The sequence below is a fragment of the Leopardus geoffroyi genome, chromosome A3 (assembly GCF_018350155.1).
Source record: "Leopardus geoffroyi isolate Oge1 chromosome A3, O.geoffroyi_Oge1_pat1.0, whole genome shotgun sequence".
Classification (NCBI taxonomy): Eukaryota; Metazoa; Chordata; class Mammalia; order Carnivora; family Felidae; genus Leopardus; species Leopardus geoffroyi.
The window spans coordinates 70637749-70643729 of record NC_059336.1 but is presented as its reverse complement, the minus strand read 5'-3'; the positions used below and the strand labels follow the sequence as shown (position 1 = coordinate 70643729).

The 5981-nt window shown below is 34.2% G+C and overlaps 1 non-coding gene across 1 annotated transcript; it reads left to right on the top strand.

Annotated features, from left to right (window-relative positions):
- The first annotated feature begins 587 nt into the window (after positions 1–587).
- Positions 588–672, top strand: TRNAQ-UUG. The gene has a single exon. It is a non-coding gene; the product is annotated as a tRNA-Gln (tRNA).
- The last annotated feature ends 5309 nt before the right edge of the window (positions 673–5981 follow it).

Here is a 5981-nt window from a genome sequence, read left to right as displayed (position 1 = left end):
GAGATCTCTTCAGGATACCGATTTCAGTTATTTTGGATAAATACTCCGAAGTGGGATTGCTGGATCATATGATAGTTCTAGTTTTTAATTTTGTTTGAAATCTTCATGCTGTCTACGCAAGTCTCTTGCCTTTGATAGTTTCTTTGGAGAATGGTGGGATGCGGGATTACAAAATTCTTTATGAGAATTCCATAGAATCCACTGTTTCTGGATCAAAGAGACCCAAGAACCTTCATAGCTCCATTTTTAAGAGGTATTTTATTTCTAACACTCAGAGATAAAGAGAAAGAGAACAAGGCCCTCTCTCTGTTTCCTATTCTTAACATTGCAACTAGATATGCAAACTACTATTTTCAGTTTCTAATTGTCATTTGTACTATTTTTGATCCCCTGACACAGGTAAAGGGAGAGATTAGCTATGAGGGAGCACTAAAAACTCAAAGTTTTCATTAGCAACTCAAGCCAAGCCAGTATCCATCACATCATAATTTGTCTATCGGGCCTTGGAGGGGTGAGATTAATTATGTCACTGAATGACTTGGTTCCTGGCTTTAGGCCATCTTCTTCAAAAAAACAGGGATTGGGGCGCCTGGGTGGCTCAGTCGGTTGAGCATCTGACTTTGGCTCAGGTCATGATCTCACGGGTCGTGGGTTCGAACCCCACATCAGGCTCTGTGCTGACAGCATAGAGCCTGGAGCCTGCTTCGGATTCTGTGTCTCCCTCTCTCTGCTCCTCCCCCACTCATGCTCTGTCTCTCTCTCTCTCCTTCAAAAATAAATTTAAAAAAACTAAAAAAAAAAAAAAACAGGGATTATGCTAATAGGGTACGTGGATTGAATTTTAGCACTAATTCTTTTCCTTCACCTGACCTTTGGGGGATGTCAGTATTCTGACATCACATATAGGGTATGTTTTATTCACTAGTTGCTAATTATAATAAAATATAGTTTCTGATATCTGATCATCTGATACCTCTTATTGCACTTTAAAGAGTAGAAGTTATTTTTTGTTTGAATATCCTTATTTTTATTGAGAAAGTATATATTCAGATGTTGGTTTTCATCATCTAACCCTCTGCTGAAATTATTCCTTCCGTGGTTAGCTCAGAATGATATGATATATTGGTAGACCAAGCAGTATTTAATGCTGCTGATCATATGCTTGGCAACAAGAAAAACCAGAAATAAAGGATCATATAACAAATCCTACAATCCTGGGGTCAAGTTACCATGGTTATGTCTTCTAAGTATATACCAGCAGTAATTTTCCTCCTTCCAAATTCACACAATTTTTTTCAAGAACTTTCTAATTCTAGTGGCTGTATTCAACTATTTTTCACTACTTTGCAGAAAAAAAATGTCAGTGAGAAAGAAATAGGATAGCCACCTATTCATCATGCTTATTTACTCCCTTTGGTTATTCTGCCAAACTTAGTAACAGCTGTCACTAAAGATGGAACTTTTTATCCCTGAGATTTTTGTCAATATCTTTGGGAGAAATCATTTGATTGTGACATACTTCTTAAGAAGTATTTATATGTCTTCAGTCATCTCTAACATTTGTCACATGCAACTTTACTGCATGTAGTTATCTCTGAATTTTATTCAAATTACTTGATGCTAAGAGTTTTTATTTGACCTGTAGCTCCCAAATTAGATAGACTTTTGAAAATGAGATAAGCTTGCATGTATTAGTAATTTTTATTTTTGTGTGTGGTAAAGAATAATTGAAATTTAGAGCTAATATTTACATCTTTCTGTTTGATGCACATCTTTGAACAAATCTTTCAATATCAGTACTTTTCTCAAGGACGTAAACTTGCCTTTTCCTCTTATGAAGCAGTTCTAACTTTAATTGTCAACATCTTCCATATAGCGATTTCCCCCAAAATATGAGACTGGCACACAGTTTACATATATGCAATGACTGATAAAAATAAGTTGGATATTATGTTAGTACACACTGCATACTTTTAGCATAATGATGGCAATATATCACACCTTAAATTCTAAGATAAATTTTTAAAACTTGAAACTACCTCATATTTTAATTAGGCAGCTTCCAGTTCACTAATCCCAATACTTTGTCTCTTTTGCTCAGTACAAATGATTGACTTACTTTAGTTTACATTTTTTTTAGTGAACTTTCTACTTTTCCCCCCACATTAACTTGATTTTGAAATTCCTCCAATTCTCTTGCAAAAATGAATCTCATTTTTTTTAAATGACTCTGAATTTTATTAGGTCTTATTTTCATATATGTTCTGTTATATCCAGAGCCAACATCTTCTACAGCCATCCTGTTGCTGATTTCTATTTTAAAGAAAACATCTAATATACACACTTATTTTGATCCAAGGCTCTCTCTTTTGTTTTCCCTGAGTGCTTGTGTGCACATGTGTGCATGTACACACACACACACACACACACACACACACACACACACATTAACAAAACAAATACATAAAAATAACCAACTGGCTTTTTTTTCTTTCTGACTGTCCACCAGATCAGTTACTAATGGCAAGTTTAATAAGTCATTGAATGCTCTATAAGGCAAAGACAATAAAGATATGCCTACAACAAACATCATATCTACCGCTGAAGAGATGTACCAGGCATATTTTCTTCACCTTTTACACAAGAAAATGTGCACTTACCAAGATAAACATTAGTATTAAATCTAAAATCTTATTTTCAGAATTAGTAAATTTAATTATTATGAGCTTCTAAACAGCCAAAACAGGAACAAAAGGATTTTCCTTTAGGTTCTCTCTCCCTTTTTTAAATTAACTATCCCTCTTAGACAATTCATTCAAGTTTCCTTTTTAAAAGCATTAACTAGCCCTGGGGAACCTGGGTGGCTTAGTTGGTTAAGTGTCCTACTCTTAATTTCAGCTCAGGTCTTGATCTCCCTGTTCATGAGTTTGAGCCCTGCATCAGGCTCTGCACTGACAGTGTGGAGGCTGCTTGGGATTCTCCCTCTTCCTCTCTGTCACTTCCATGCTTTCTCTCTCAAAAAGTTAAGTAAATCAATCAATCAATCAATCAATAAATAAATAAATAAATAAATAAATAAATGCAAGCATTAACAAGCCCTTAAGCAAGGTAAATAAAGGAGACCATATGTAATTTGAAAATCTCAGAAGATGAATATAGTACGCACTCTCTCCTCAGTTGAGAACCATGGTCCCAAAACATTCTGGCACAAAAGAAACATGATCACCCTGTATTTTTCTTCTTCTTCCTGACTTTCAGTTGTCTGTCTCTAAATTTACCCTAAGGTTAGATGTGAAATACAAAGGAAAAAAAGTCCTATATTTTTAAGTGAAGTATTATGTGGTTTTAGCATTTGTGTTGCAACTATTGCAAAAAAGCCAGCAGTCTTTTTTTTTTTTTTTTTTTTTTAACCAGCATTCCTAAGATAACCAAGAAGAGGCACAAAGGACAAATCCTTACATCTACTGCCCCAGTTTCACTTCTTTGCCTTCTATATATTTCCCCTAAGTAATTATGATATAAATGCATTCATTTGTTATTGTTGATAACAAAATTTCTGGAGATTACAGGCTGCTCAAAGGAAAGAGAAAGATGATGAGGAGCTAATAACAAAGGATCAGAAGTTATGAACAGATAGATGTCAGGGGTTCGCAGGTTCTGCAAAAAAAAAAAAAAAAAAAGTCATCAACTTTTCTTTTATAGTTAGTTAGCCTTCCCAATAGCATTAGAGATTTGCTAGGTCAATAACATCTTGACTTAAGGTGACATGACTGGGCAGATGAAAGTGTATCATGTAGTTCACTGTAATTTGTCTACAAATTACTACACAATGGCATTAAGGTTTCAAAAGTCTCTCCTCTATGGTTTTTAAATATTATTCTCAGAGAAGTTTCTATATGCTTTTCTGAGGTAATGACAGTGCTTTCAAGTTTTAGAGACATTTCTGTATTATTTCAAAAATGGTAATTTCTGATTTTCTATAAAAGGATTTTTACTACATTATGCAAGAACATCTCATTATTGCTTTGCATTTGCCACCACTAAATTTTCCTACCTTCCTTCTTTGAGATATGTTGAATTGCTTTCAAATTAGTAACATTTTTGAAGAAGAATTTTGCTTCTTCAAGTTCAATCATCCTTAAGTACAGTTGTGTGTGTGTGTGTGTTTTCAGCAAGCTCTAATATTTTTCTCTTTAAATTTTACTTCATATGGGATAGCAAGCTGGCTTTGCAGAGTGCTTTTTCTCTCATTTCTCTTTTTTGACTTCAGCTGCTTACATCTTGATGGACCAAACTACTTGTCACTCACAGTCCACAATTTGAAAGAGAAAGCAATTATAGGACCTGCCCCCCACCCTGCCCCACCACAACAGTTCCATATACAGCTAGTGACATATCCCTTTGCTTATTGTCCAATAATGCAAGTATTAATCATCAAACTCATGACATGTATGGAAACCTTACTGAGATGTATACAGAATACATTCTTAGTTCCCCTCCAGAATTTCCTACTTTCCTACAAGTCAATCTACCTTCACATATGGCATATCTCATTGATTTTTGTTTATAAACAAAACATTGATTTTGCTGAAAAGAGGTTTTGTACCATTTTGCGATGGGTGACAAATTCTATACTACAAGATCAGTCAAATATCTTAATTTCATTTCACAGAATCTTGCGTTTATACTTTACTCATGCTTTATCCCCCTGTTTAACTTATTCCCCTGTTTTGCTTGTACCAGAAGAATCCTCATAACTTCTCCAAACCAATTTTTCTATCCCCCCAGGTCTCCTGGATCTTTGGCAGCCAGCACCAAGAGATCATTGACTTCTTGAAACCGCTGAAGAAACTCACCATTGTCACACTTTGCACATATAGTATAAACGACCTAGTTTTAGTAATTAACTCAATTACAGGATCCTTCATTTCTGTAACTTTGTTTACTTTTACCTGTACAGTATATATGAGCAGCATCCACTAAATGTGAACTAGATTAATCTATTTAAATAAATTACTTTCTTACATTATTTTCTGGAGTAAAAGCTACCAACTTTAAACTTTTGTACCATATCTAACTGCTCAATCTATAAACCCTTTCACAAATGTTACAAGAGATGGAAAAGGTAAAGTACAAAATGTCTTAAAGCTCTTTAAGGCATCATGTCTGTTTATAGGGTTATATGGCATCCTTCAAGATTTTACAGTTTTATGAGATTCTCTAATATCTAAGGAGGGAGCCCTCACCACTTAGATTCTATTGTAGTGGTAACACAGATATAATGGATACTGAGTTCCTTCAAAATAATGCTCTAAAGAAATAACTGTTATTTGGTTTCACTTTTCAGATACAAAACAAAGAGGATAAATCAAGAAAAATTATGCTACACAATGATGAATATGACTCAGAGTTTTTAAATCTTCTGATTTATACATAATGTAGAAAATTGATTAGAATGATTGTCACAGATTAAATTCTCCTATGGGCGGCAAACCCTAAATGCCCTTCAAATCCTCATAAGAATTCTGAAAGGCATGAGTGGGGAACTCATGTTCAGTGATGATAATAACATTCCAAGGCCACAGAGATAAATGGAGCAGCTAAGATTAAACAAAGTTTAACCTATTCTAAATCCCATTTCCTTTGCACTATTCTCAAACTGTGCAAATAAAATTTTGACTTAAGTAAAAGAATGGGTATTTTTTACTTCTGTTGCATTTACTAAACAATTTAAATAAATAAAATATAAATTTGCAACACTCCAAAAACTACCAAATGGAATATGCTGAAATTTAAGAAATATATTAACTTTCATTATGCTCCCTCCTTTTACTTGTCATGCTTATAATTGCTCAATGAGTCAAGGACAACAAAATACACACAAGACTAGCTAGACAGCAATAGGCAGAGAGCTAAGGTTTATAAAAATAAAAAAAATAAAAAAATGAACAGAATCCTAGCCCAAATGTAGAGAAGTGAAG